This window comes from Malus domestica, chromosome 15, assembly GCF_042453785.1.
Source record: "Malus domestica chromosome 15, GDT2T_hap1".
Classification (NCBI taxonomy): Eukaryota; Viridiplantae; Streptophyta; class Magnoliopsida; order Rosales; family Rosaceae; genus Malus; species Malus domestica.
The window spans coordinates 49526140-49541619 of record NC_091675.1 but is presented as its reverse complement, the minus strand read 5'-3'; positions in this window follow the sequence as shown (position 1 = coordinate 49541619).

Here is a 15480-nt window from a genome sequence, read left to right as displayed (position 1 = left end):
TATGCAAAAATAAAAGGAGTTGCGCTTCATGGTAGGAACATTTCATGTTTTTTACAATAAATTTTTTTATCAATCACCAGTTGATATAGTATTGGAACTTTGGCTTGATATATTGACAATGTTTTCATTAATCCTTTCCACATTAGCACTCTCTTCCACATAAACTAAGCATAAAAAATCAAACATTAAAAATCATTCAAATGTTTTTGGTATTTTTAACTTACTTGAGATTTTTATTTTTATTGTGTTTGGTATTTTTAAATTTCTTGATATTTTTATTTTTAATGTTTTTTTATAATGTTTTAATCTCACTCTTTGCCTATAGTATACTATAAAAATAAATAAATAATAAATAAATAAAACTTAAATTTTTTAAATTTATATAGAAAAATAATACAATAAGACATATTAATATACAATATATACATGTACACTATGACTATTGTATTTTATTGTAAGTTTTTTTAATAGTTTAAAAAATTAAAATCATCAAAAGACATTTTTTTTAACGTGTCAAAACAGGTTACCCACGTGTAAACCTATTAATTAAGGACTTGTTATTATTGGGTTCTTATTGTGTGACAAGATAACGATCCGATTAGTTATCACATTGACTTGAAACCTATTATTTTCGTGTTATTTACATGTCGTGTTAACATGCCGTGTAAGAAAGGTCTATTGAACTCCCTTAAAAATACTATTCATAAGGGTTTGTATGGTATTAAAAATTCAAACAATGATGTACGCATCCTCAAAGCGTAGAGTGCGTAGAGGATTCAATCACGAGCGTTTGCATTTTTTTTTCTTCATATTTTTCATACGAGTAAATTAATTATTGTAATTTTTTAGTGAGTTTGGTATTTTTAAATTACTTGATATTTTTATTTTTAATGTGCTTTATAATTTTTTAATCTCACTCTTTGCCTATAGTATACTATAAAAATAAATAAATAAAACTTAAATGTTTTAAATTTATATAGAATAAAAATACAATAATACATATTTAACATACAATATAAGATATCTTGCAAGACCCCAACCGAGGAGTTTCCCTCACTCGGGAACTTAGTGGAGCACTGTTTGTACCATACTTGACCAATCCCGAAACTACTGAGCACCGGTCAAAGTTATACTGTCAAGGACCCAGAAGAGTTTCCCTCAAATCAGGAGACCAATCACAGTACGACATATGTCGACATCAGAAGCCAATCATAGCGCGACACGTGTCAACATTAGAAGCCAATCACAACACGACACGTGTCAATGTCAGAACAAAGCTAGAAACTTTCTTCTATAAAAGGAGATCATTCTCCCACAATATTTCCGAATGTCATTTGTACTAAATCATTCACTAGTACTCACTAAAGGAGAGCTTGAACCTATGTACTTGTGTAAACTCTTCGCAATTAATGAGAACTCTTCTACTCTGTAAACGTAGCCAATCTAGGTGAACCACGTACATCTTGTGTTTGCTTCCCTGTCCCTATCCATTTACATACTTATCTACACTAGTGACCAGAGCAAACTAGCGAAGGTCATAAACTTAACAGTTTCTGTTGTACCAAAGTCCTCACTGATTTTGTGCATCAACATTTTGCGCCGTCTGTGGGAATGACACTTATTCCCATTCTCTTCAGCTTCTTTAAGCTGGTTTCCACGATTCGTACACTCTCTTTTGACCAGGTATCCTTTTTCAAGATGGGGAGCGAATGAAGCCACAACACACAGAATGACACCTCTCTTGCACCTGGTGCGAAGCAACGAAAGAAGGAACAAAAGAAGTTTGTTCTTCAAGCTAAAGTCGATGAGCTGGAGGCTCAGAACAACAAGATAACGATGAAGAATGAGATCCTCTAAAAGTAGTATGAGAAGGTCTTCGAGATGCTCCACTAGGCTAGATATACTAAAACACACGAGCTCATCAACCCTGTGGAAGTCAACCATCAACTGGGTGCCCTCCAACATGGAGGGTCATTTGCCCTCGACATGGATATTCCTGTTGAAGAGCGAGCTACTCATCGAAATGGCGACCAACATGAGACTTTTCTCAACCCAGCTGCTTCAACCAGAAGCAAGAGGAATGGAGGAAGGCACATCCTTACAGAAGGAGTGGAAGGATCGAAAGCCGTCTTTCGCGACTGTCAAGACTTCCTAAAGCAACATCGAGACAATCCCATCCATGTAAGCTCGAAGATCAATGACCCAAGAGTCTCTGCAAGACTCGGTCTCTTCCCATGTCCCAGGCCGGCTACTAATTTGGGGATGGGGCAACAAGTCCTAGAGAAACACGAAGGTATAGGGGACTCAAAGATGTTCCGACAGACATACCTTGGAAGTTAGTATGGCAAGTCCAAGGAAAAATCACATGCTCTTAATCAAACCTTCCTACTTCCAAGAGGAGATGGAGATTTACGAAAGAAACCTCCAGTGGTACATGACTCCACTCAGGACCCTTTTGTCCTACAGTTCCTTAAGGAAGTAAACAAGTTGAAGGCCGAACGACAAGCTGAGATACCTGATTGGAACCAACCTAGGCCTGGTCCTCTTACAAGGAAGATCCTCAACACCCCCTCCAAGCAAAGACAAAACAAAAGCTTGGCTTGCAACTCTATACTCGAAAAGAGGACCCGATTGAACACCTTAACCTTTTTGAGTCCACCATGGCATACCGGATGCACACCGACGAAGAGCGATGTCTTATCTTCCCCTCTACCCTCTTTGGCAGAGCTTTAAACTGGTATTACCGTCTTCCACCTGAGACGGTAGACTCATTTGAAGAATTGAGGAAACTGTTTGTTTCTCAACACATTTTCTAGACCGATCGCTTGCATTCTGTAGATGACTTGTATACTATTCGCAAGAAGCCAGACGAGTCATTACGTATGTATGCTGGCTGCTTCAACCATGAGTATTCCCGTTGTGCCGAGGCAGACGACAAGACTGCCCTCAAAGCCTTCACGACAGGCCGACGTGACTGTTTCTTTAAGTACATGATCAATGCTAACACTTGGAAGACTTACTCTGAGGTAATGGCGCATGCTTATAACCATGCCTCCGCCGAGGCAAGGACATACCAAGAGAAACCCCCAACAACCATCCCCTATCAGCAAGTGGAAAGTGGAAGCCAGACCCACCCAAATGAGAAAACCTCAACCTTCCAAACGGCAGCGGTGTCTCCCCCTACCTTACTTAATACTTTGCCAAGTTAACAAACATATCAATCTCAGGGCAAAAGGAAAGATTTACATCCTCACGAGTCTCATTTTAGTAAAAGGAGTAAGGGACACTACCGCAATAACCAAGGGTATCACCACGATAATCCCCGACCCCAAGTAGTCAACACATTAGGTCAAGCATGTGTTAGGACAGGCCTTACCTCGAGGTATGAGGCATACACGCATTTGAACGCCACATGCGTTGCCATTTACCCCAGCATAACACACTTAATACCGAAGCCAAAGTAGAGGCACCCGGATTACAAACCCACAAAGAACACGGGCACGTTTTACTGCTACCACGAGCATAACGGCCATGATGGCGAGAAGCGTATCACCCTTCGTGATCATATTAAAGCTTTGGCACGTGAAGGAAAAATTGATTAATTCCTCATTCACCCTCCAAGGGGTAACCGTAACCAATGACAGGTGAATGTGATATATTCCACAAGTCGCAGCACACCCATATCTAAATCTTCCAACAGGGCTATGAAAAACAACGAACAAGCTTTAAAGCCTGGCCACCAAGTGTTTCACGTGGAAGACATCAGGGGAGGCAAGTATTAAAAGCCTAACTGGGATCCAATATGTTTCTACCCTGAGGAAGAAAAAGGTATCATCTACCTTTACAAACGATCCACTGATCGTGGAAGCTCACATAGCTAACTTTGAAGTACGACGAATCCTGGTAGACACGAGGGCTTCGGTCAATATCATGTTTGTTGAAGCTTTTATGGCACTTAATGTAGTTGAACACTTGCTCGATCGCTCGATTTCTCATCTAATAAGCTTCTTCGGTGATATCGTGCAACCTTTAGGGAGCATACACTTACCTTTTACCATTGGTACAGACCCTTACACGGCTACCATTACTACTAACTTCCTAGTAGTTGTGTAACGCCCCGCCCCAAATTAATTCTTTAATTCCAAAAATAATATTATTATTATTGATAGGCCCAAACTAAACTCCACTTTATTTAGCAAATTTTAAATCACAAATCTTTATTTAAATAGCTCCTTCACATACGAAACCATCAATATTAATTAAATATCAAAACGTATAGTTACCTTACCAAATTTATGTACTAAAATTTATTTCCTATACTTTATAAAAATTTCTTCATTTCCAATATGATTCATAAACATTACTATTTTATCAACCACCCAATTATAAACTCAAGATATTTCCATTTTCTTTCAATTGACCAATGTTCTCAAAATAAGAACAATTTTCAATTAAAGTGAAATTCTCAATTATTTAAGGCTGCATCTAACACTGTTAGACTGCCTACGTACCCTTGAGCGGGATCAAGCCTTTCGTAGTTCACATACACTTCCTAATTCATTAACTTTAACATTTTAGTGACCAACAATGACAAATTCTGTCCAAACATTTTCATCACACTATATGAATACAAAATATGGATTCAAAACATCAAAATTAGCATGAAAAATGGCAGAGTCGGCCCACTGGCCAGGCGCCGCAGCACGTGCGGTCGCGGGTGGTGGTCGGCCGACTTGACTTGCCGGAAAATTCAACTTTTTCCAAAAATTTCCAAATTTTACAGCCAAGTAGATCTTAATGAGTAGAACAACTTCCATACCTGTGGCCAAAGCCAATTTGGCTGGGAAACACCTCAAATTGTCCATGAACCGTCGGAACCCTTATTTTTAGGTGTTCTTGATTTGACTCCAAAACCACTCCGACACCCTCACCAAATCATGGGCTTTGTTCCTGGGTTTAAGGAGAGTGTTTTGGTTGTAGTAATTGGATGGAAACATTTCAAACTTTGGAGAATCCAGAGCAATGGCCGCCGCACCCATCGGTGCGTTTTTCTTAATTTCAAGGCCAAATATATTATTTTTGGGGTGTACTAGGAAGAGGGAATGATTGGGTTTGAAGTAAGGATCAATTTGGCACCCTTCCCGTCGTCTAAGGTGGTCGGAGGGAGAGGGAATGACCGGGTCGGGTCGTAAGTATAATCGGGTTGAAGGATCCGGTGCACTTCTTTCCTCTCCTTTCCCCTCATTTCTCTCTTCTCTCATTGGTCACTCTCTCATTCCCCCTTTTCTGATTAGCTCCTCTCTCCCTCCTTTCTCTCCTTTATCTTCCATCTCCATCGCCTAACTTTTCTTACTTTTAATCTGGGCCACACACGTGGCCTTTCGGATTTGGCTCAAAAAATCTGGAACATTCTAGAAATGATAAATTTACAATTTTATCCCTAACTTTAAACCTTAATAACTTCTTCCTTCTAATTCCGTTTCACGAACGGTTTGCGCCTACGCGTTCGTGAGGTCAAGCTCTATTCAAAAATATAAATTTTGACCTCTAAAGGTCTACATATTTTAAATAATTAAGGTCCAAACTTTAAACCTTGTAACTAGTTTAATTTAAAACTAAACTTGCACAATTTATTTTAAATTCTTGAAAAACCATATAAAAGCTCAATAATACAAATACGTTGATTATTATAATTTCTGGAAACAAAACTTTAAAATTTCTCGATTAAATTCTTCATAATCATAAATCGATTTATTTTCGATTTTCTCCACATATTCATAATTATGAATATATAATTCATATATTTAAATTTTCAGGGTATTACAAGTTGATTGCCCAATGACATACAATGTCATCTTCGGATGCACATGCATCAATGATGTCAAGGCCATGGTATCCATACATATGTTGTTGATGAAATTTCCAACCCCTTATGGCAATGGTCACATCAGAGGAGATCAACTTAGTGCACGATCATGTTACAACACTTCAGTCAAGCAACAACACCTGCCTGTGCCCAAGAAAACCTTTTCTATACATGACCAAGTCATAAAGACCAGCCCAGACGAAGTTAACTTGGATCTTCATGGTGGCAACAGTCAACCCGACGATCCTCAAGACGACTCTTTCACCCAGCAAGCACAACCTGCTAAAGAGTTGGAGAAGGTTTCTATCTCAAAAGATTATCTAGATTGCATGGTAAAGATTGACACCACCTTGTCACCACCCATTCAGTTGGCATTAATCTCTTTTTTGCAAGAGAACATTGAGGTCTTCGCCTGGTCTTACGAAGACATGCCAGACATCTCTCTCGATATCATATGTCATCGCTTGAGTATTGACCCCAAGACCAAGTTGGTGAGATAGAAACAAAGATCTTATGACGCTGAATGATACGAAGCAATGAAGGCAGAAGTTGAAAAACTCAAAGGCATAGGCTTCGTCTACAAAGTCAATTACCCAACATGGGTAGCAAATGTGGTCCTTGTTAAGAAAAATTCGACCAAAGAAAGTCTCATGCTCTAAAAGGTCTTGTGGAGAATGTGTGTCGACTACATCGACCTAAACAAAGGATGCTCGAAGGATAACTTTCCTTTTCCTCTCATTGACAGACTTATAAACTTTACGGCAGGGTGTGAACTCCTGAGCTTTATGGATGCTTACTCAGGATACAACCAAATCTTCATGAACCCTCCGAACCAAGAACACACAACCTTCATTACTGACAGGGGACTATATTGCTATAAAGTCATTCATTTCGGCCTAAAGAATGCAGGAATGACTTATCAGAAACTAGTCAATTCAATTTTGCTGAACAGATTAGGAAGAGCATGGAAGTTTACGTTGATGATATGTTAGTCAAGAGCAAACATGCTGACTAACACATCACCAACCTATCTGAAACTTTCACAATTCTGAAAAGGTATCGAATGAGGTTGAACCCAAACAAATGTGTCTTCGACGTAGGCTTTGGAAAATTCTTAGGCTTCATGATAAGCCAACGAGGCATTAAGGCTAATCCTGAAAAGATCAAAGAAATCCTCGACATGAAGGAACCGGTAACTTCAAAAGACATTAAGAGCCTTACTGGCAAGGTGGCAGCCTTAACTAGGTTTATCTTTAAGGTCATAGACAAATGTGCTCATTTCTTCAAAGCACTTAAGGGAAGTAAGAAGTACATTACATGGACTGATGAATGTGCCGAGGCATTTAAGAACCTCAAGGACTACATGAGTAAAGCCCCTCTGCTCTCCAAACCTGAGGTTGGTGACACTATCATTATCTATCTATCGGTATCAACTTCAGCAGTAAATTCCGTTCTTATTCGATATGATGGTAATGTCGAACGACCTATCTACTACGCTAGCAATGCCTTACAAGATGCATAGACAAGATACTCAAACATTGAGAAATTGGCTCTAGAATTGGTCATGTCTGCTCGAAAACTTCACCCTTACTTCCAAGCACACTCCATCATCGTGCTTACCAATCATCCTCTTCGAAAGATACTCCAAAGTCCTGACACTTCTTGGAGAATGATTAAATGGGCGATAACATTGGGTGAGTTTGACATCTCCTACCAACCAAAGCTAGTTGAGAAGGGCCAAGCTGTGGCAGACTTCATCGCCGACTTCACATATCCTGTTGACATTGTTTCTACGCCTAAAGAAGTGGTTTCATTACCCTCGGAAGCTCAGAAAATAGAACCAACAGCCCCAGCATGAAGTCTATATGTTGATGGTTTGTCCAACTAATAGGGTTGTGGAGCAGGACTAGTCCTTATAACCCTTGACAAAGTGGCAATGGAGTATGCTCTTCGTTTCAAATTCAAGGATAGCTCCATGGCAGCATATTTGGCATAAACACAATTGTTGCTCAAGCACTTTCACTACCAGATCACCCAAATTCCTCGAGCGGCAAACAGTCATGCAGACGCTTGGGCTCACCTCGCCTCAGCAGTGGAAGATAAAATTGGGAGAAAAATTCAGGTCGAATTATTGGCAACACCAAGCATCATGGCCACAAAAGTGTGCAACTTACAACAAAGGGATAGTTGGATTACCCCGATTTATAAATTCCTTGCGCATGGTACCCTCCCAACTGATAAAGTCCAAGCTAAGCATATTAGATACAAAGCTACCCGTTACTTGATCATTAATGACCAACTCTACAAACGGGGTTTTAACCTACCATACTTAAGATGCCTTACGCCCACAGAGGCGGAAACTGTCCTTCGAAAAAAACATGAAAGAGTCTGCGGAGATCATGCTGGATCTCGATCCTTAGCACACAAGGCTTTTCGCCAAGGCTTTTACTGGCTAACATTCCACCAAGATGCCATCAGAATATCCCGCTCATGTGATAAGTGTCAACGCTACGTAACTATTCCTCACTCCCTTTCCGAGTCACTCACTCTTATGATCAGCCCTTGGCCCTTGGCCCAATGGGGACTTGATTTGATCGGCCCAATGCCTGCAGGGAAGGGCAAGGTCCGCTATGCAATCTTGCAGTTGACTACTTCACAAAGTGGGTTGTAGTATAACCCTTGGCAACCATTAATGAGGTAAAAATAGAAGACTTCGTTTGGAAGAACATCCTTTGTAGATTCGGCATTCCCAATACGATAGTCACTGACAATGGGCGACAGTTCGACTACAATAAGTTCATGATGTTCTGCTCTAAGTTCAACATCAACTTATGTTTTACCTCCCCAGCTCATCCCCAGTCTAATAGACAAGTTAAAGCTATCAACAAAATAATCAAACGAACTTTGAAAACCAGCTTAGACAAGGCTAAAGGTTGTTAGCCAGAATTGGTACCCTAATTTTTTTGGTCATACTGCACTTCGTATCGGACATTAACAGGAGAAACCTCATTCTTACTTGCCTTTGGTACAGAGACAGTTGTCCCAGTTAAGCTTGAGCAAGCAATGTTTCGAGTCCAGAACTATATGTAAAGTGAAAATGACAAACAACTTACCCTCAACTTAGATCAAGTCGAGGATTACAGAAACCAGGCTCACTTAAGGAATGTCGCCTACAAGTAGCGCATCTCCAACTACTATGACTCAAGGGTCAAACCTCGTTCTTTCAAAGTGGGGGACTGGGTATTGAAGAAAATATTACTTTGCGATAGAGTCCCGAGTGAAGGAACACTTAGTCCAAACTGGGATGGACCGTTGGAAGTTGTTGGCATCAGTAGCCCTAGCTCCTACAAGCTTAGAAGCTCCGATGGAAAAACCCTTGGCCATCCATGGAACGCTGATCACTTGAAGTACTATTATAAGTAAACTCACATTGTACAAGTGTTAAGCTTCAACCGTTCAATTCCTATGTAACGAAGACTATTTGGCATGAATTCAATAAAGAGGTGATTTAGACAACTCGGTCCTAATCCTCTTACATTCCTAGCAATGAAACACTTGGGTTCAAAGCTTTAACATGAATGCTTCCAACATGAAACAAAGTCTAAGTATATGTCAATAAGACTATACAAATAAACGAACAGCTTCACAATATATTCGTTCAATCATACATTCTAACACATTCATACATAAGTAAACTGTGCTTCGAAAGGGTTCAATATACTTTGTGTCATTCAACACTTGCTACAATGTGCCTGGACACCTTGCCCTTATTCTCACCAACCAAGTGATGAAATGCACAACCCGTACTCTCCTTCATGCCACCAACTAGGTGATGAAATGTACAAACCATACTCTAATATCATTTGGCAACTTGCCACTCATGCCACCAACCAGGTGATGAAATGTACAACCCATACTCTCCTTTATGCCACCAACCAAGAGATGAAATGTACAACCCGTACTCTATTATCATTTGGCAACTTGCCATTCATGCCACTAACCAAGTGAATAAGGAACTCATCTTCGTGCCACCAACCTGGTGATGAAATGTGATGAAAGGTGATGAAGGAACTCACCTTCGTACCACCAACCAAGTGATGAAAGCAACTCACCATTCATTCCACCTACCAGAAGACAAGTGGCACAACTTGTACATGTGAACTCCTAGCATTCACAAATAATCAAAAACCCTCAAGCTTGACAACTTAACTAGGGGAGCACTTATGCCCAACAAGAGTTATAATCACCAACAAAGTCTTATTGCAAGCTAACAACAACGTCAGTGCATGGCATACGAAGATCAAGTTATTCAGCCCTTTTGCATCTGCTTCAGACATTTCTCCTTTGTAACAATGCAAACACTACAACTTGTAGAAAGCTTCACACACTCTTAATCAAGACAGTGTGAAGCAAACCCAATTTATGGTGCCAATAAGAGCTTCATCAAAGGAGTTCAACCATAATTCTCAAAAGCTTCACACACTTTTGATCAATACAGTGTGAAGCAAAACCAATTTATGGTGCCAACAAGAGCTTCATCAATGGAGGGCAACCATAATTCTCAAAAGCTTCACACACTCTTGATCAAGACAGTGTGAAGCAAAGCTAATTTATGGTGCCAACTAGAGCTTCATCAAAGGAGTTCAACCACAATTCTCAAAAGCTTCACATTCTTGATCAAGACAGTGTGAAGCAAAACCAATTTATGGTGCCAACAAAAGCTTCATCAATGGAGGGCAACCACAATTCTCAAAAGCTTCACACACTCTTGATCAAGACAGTGTGAAGCAAAATCAATTTATGGTGCTAACAAGAGCTTCATCAAAGGAGTTTAACCACAATTCTCAAAAGCTTCACACACTCTTGATCAAGACAGTGTGAAGCAAAACCAATTTATGGTGCCAACAAAAGTTTCATCAATGAAGGGCAACTACAACTCGTGGAAAGCTTCACAGACTTTTGATCAAGACTGTTCGAAGCAAATTCAATTTATATGGTTCATCCAAACCTTCAACTACTACAAGGTGTGGCTTGCATCACAATCTCTTGCTCAACAGTGTGGAAGCAAAATTTGTATATGTTGTCTCTCCCACATTTCAAATTTCTAGTTTCCCAAAAAAAAAAAAAAAAAACAAAGGAAATTGGGAAATTCAACAAAGCTTCATCAATGGAAGACAATTACAAATTCTCAAAAGCTTCACACTATCTTGATCAAGATAGTGTGAAGCAAAATCAATTCATAATACCCGACAAAGCTTCACCTACAAAGCTTCACCACAAAAGCTTGACCAACAAAAGTTTTAACAAATGGAAGGCAACTACAAATTCTCAAAAGCGTCACACTATCTTGATCAAGATAGTGTGAAGCAAAATCAATTCATGTTACCCAACAAAAGCTTCAACTCTAAAGCTTCACCTACAAAAGAAGCTTCAACTCCAAAGCTTTACCTACAAAGCTTCAACTCAAAAGCTTCACCACAAAAGCCTCACCAACAAAAGCTTTAACAAATGGAGGGCAACTACAAATTCTCAAAAGCTTCACACTATCTTGATCAAGATAGTGTGAAGCAAAATCAATTCATGGTACCCAACAAAAGCTTCAACTCTGAAGCTTCACCTACAAAAGCTTCAACTCCAAAGCTTCACACACAAAAGCTTCACCCACAAAAGCTTTACCTACAAAGCTTCAACACAAAAGCTTCACCTACAAAAGCTCACACACTCTTGATCAAGATAGTGTGAAGCAAAATCAATTCATGGTACCTAACAAAGCTTCAACCTCAAAGCTTCAATTACAAAGCTTCAACACCAAAGCTTCACCTACAAAGTTTATAATATATATATATATATATTTTCGAAAATTCCAAAGTTCCAAAATGCGGAAATTCGAAAATTCCAGAATGTGGAAATTCGAAAATTCAGAAATTCAAAAATTCAAAAATTCAAAAAAAAAAAATCGAAAAAAAAAAATTTACCTAGGCCTCCTCTTCTTTGAGCCTAACAACTTTCATAACAAGTATATATGAAGGAGGAGTTTTGGGCTACCACTTAGAAAGGAAATGCCTTCTTTGTCAACTCCCTCGACCGGAGACTTAGGGGGCTCTTACCATATGCTATTGCACCGTGATACTCGGAAGTCTCATGACCACTCAGTGACTTGGATTTTTCAAGTCTCCAATCGAAAAGTTTTCCTCACTCGGGAAATTAAGGGAGCACTACCTCAACATACATGCTTCACTCACAAAGCTTCAACATACAAGCTTCAATAAAATAAAAAATTCAAAGAACTTAGTGAAGAAGGCTTTGGTGTATTTAACACAATACGTTGAAATGAAACAAAGCTTATTTATTGATATCTCCGATAGGTTACAAATATGTGCATATACATGAGTTAAAATAAACAAACAAAAGGCAGCCTTCACAAAGGTTGCTCTGGAGAAGTCTCAGCAGTCGGCAGAGCCCCAGAAAGAGAAGGCACCGGAGAGTGATCATTCAGAGCCTCAGTACTGGACAGAACCCCAGAAGGATGAGGCAACAGAGGTTGATCATTTGGAGCTTCATTACGTGGTACATCCCTAGAAGACGAAGGCAATAAATGCCTTTGGAACAAACCCACAAACCTCTGATAATCAGTAAAATCTGACCATCAGATTCTTGCATTTGGTCAAGCTTCCTCTTTATGTTTGTAATATAGTCATGTGTGAGCCTGTGCAACTGTTTATTCTCATGCTTGAGCCCTATAATCTCCTGTTTGAGACTTATCACTTCAGCCGCCAATGATTCAAGTTGGTGGGTTCGAGCAAATAGGTGTTGGGCTATATTAGACACAGAACCTGCACACTGAACACTAAGAGCCAAATAATCCTTAACAGCCAACTCATCAGACCGTTTGGAAAGCAGTCTGTTATCTTTGGGAGTGAGAATGTTCCTGGCCACCATCGCAGCGGTCATATCATTCTTCATCATAGAGTCCCCAATAGTAAGGAGACCAGTAGGGGATAAGAAGGATAGACGCCATATGTTGTCTTGAGAAGGCATGGCTGCCTCTTCACCAAAGTTCAAGTCAAAACGACGATTAAATGGGCTAGACATTTTCAGAAATGATGAAGAGAAATAAGGTCCAATAAATCTCTGAAGTACGAAAATAAGGGGAAAATTCCTACAAGCAATAACTCTCTAAATGTACTTCTTGCACACAATGGGTGCCCCTATAAAAGAAAGGACAATAGGGCCGTTTGTTCAAAAATCGAAGAGGCACCACTCTCTGGATTTCAAGAAGCAGATTTTCTTGAGTAAAATATGTCAACAATCCTCACACACAACATTAGCTCATCGGGTACCACAGATAACTTTTCCACTCTGATAAAAGTTAGACACATAAATTTTGAAGGTCCAGCTAGTATACTATTACCCACAAGGGTAAAGGAACAGCACCACTATTTGATAACTGGAAAGTTCCTATATGTGTCAACCTTCGTGCTCCGTGGCTAGGCAGACTGGCAAAATGCCCAACCTTCGTACTCACATTCGAGAAAACACTCTCAACAAGATTACTTGCTCAAAAATCAAAGATGCACCGCCCTCCGAATCTCGAGAGCCAGACTCCCAATAGGATTACTTTCTTAAAAATCGAAGAGGCGATGCTCTCCGAATCTCAAGAGCTAGACTCCCAACATGATTGCTTTCTCAAAAATCGAAGAGACACCGTTCTCCGAATCTCGAGACCTAGATCATTTACATGATTGCTTATTCGAAAATTGAAGAAGCACCGCTTTCTGAACTTCGAGAGCAAGATTTCCTTGGATAAAGCTTGCCTGTAATCTTTACATGCAACATCAGCTTTCCAGATACCACAGACCACTTTTTCAAAGTGCTCTGACAAAGTTAAAACACGTGAATCTTACAGCTCTCACTACATTGCTATGACCGAGAAGGGTAAAGGAACAATGTTACCACTCGCTGTTAGGACAATTCCGATATATGTCGACCATCATCCTCCACAACTAGGCAGACCTGTAAATAATAAAAAAATGCTCAACTTTTCTTCACATCCGAGAGGGCACTCTCAGTAGAGTCTCTCGAAATACTCAGCTTATTTTCCCCCCTCTGCAAACAAGCCACACTAGAACAAGAGTATCTCATATCATCAGGGTTAAAAGCAAGAGTATCCCATATCATGCTTTTTCCCTGTCTTTTCTTTTAGCCTTGTTATTACCTGCAAGACAAGGAGAAAGAGAGCAATCAGTCAGCACTTGGAATCAAGCTTCCAGTCAGGAACTGACTACCTGGAACTCTTTACCTGATTACTTACCTGGCATTACTCTCGAGTACTCATCTTCAACATCTTATGCTTCCAAAAAAGATATCACATCTGCCTGAGGAACAGATAAGGCAAGTGAGAAGGATACAAGGAAGCATGTGGAGACAAGCGCAATAGAACACGTGCCGATTCATCTATTACTTTGTCAACAACAAAAGTATCCCATATCATTAAGGTCGAACGCACTCTTGATTTGATGGACTTGTTTTAACCCTCAAATTCTTGAGTCAACCTTGTACTCTGGAGGAAACCAGAAAACCCTCCAGCCCAGTTCAAGAATAAGCATGTGGAAAGTTACTTCTTCAAAAGGAAAAGTATCTTATATCATCTCTTCTCCTTTTTCTTCTCTTTATCCTTCCTGCTGCTTGCAAGATAGGGAGAATGAGAACAATCAGCCGGAACTTGAAATCAAACTTCTGATTTGGGACTGATTGCTGGGAGCTCTGATGGCTTACCTTGTCTGTCACCCCTTTCGACATATCCCCTAGCTCGGCGACTTGGGGGACTCCTACTACATGGTTTGTATCTCGCTTGACCAAGCCTGAAACTACAAGTAAGCTTCAAGTGAAATTGATACATTACCTTGTGCATCTCTACCGGTTAAAGATAACACCCTTGGATGGAGGAAAAATACTTCCGGAGAAAATGCCACATCTACCTATGAGACAGATAAGACAAGTGAAAACGATACCACACTTTGGTACTTAGAAGTTTCGTGATTAGTCAACGTTATACCGTCAAGGACCCAAAAGAGTTTCCCTCAAACTAGGAGGCCAATCACAGCGTGACACGTGTCGACATTAGAAGCCAATCATAGCGCAACATGTGTCAACATCAGAAGCTAATCACAACACGATACTTGTCAATGTCAGAACAAAGCTAGAAACTCTCTTTTATAAAATGAAATCATTCTCCCACAATATTTCCGAATGTCATTTGTACTAAATCATTCACTAGTACTCACTAAAGGAGAGCTTGACCCTATGTACTTGTGTAAACAATTCACAATTAATGAGAACTCCTCTACTCCGTGGACGTAGCCAATCTGGGTGAACCACGTACATCTTGTGTTGCTTCCCTGTCCCTATCCATTTACATACTTATCCACACTAGTGACCATAACAATCTAGCGAAGGTCACAAACTTAACACTTTCTGTTGTACCAAAGTTCACACTGATTTTGTGCATCAACAGGTCTTTGTTGGAAAATATTAGTATTTTGGTTTATTTGAATGTTTGGTTTTATGGACTTAACCCGTTAGAATTTGGTTTTGTTAGAGATTAGGGTTAGTTT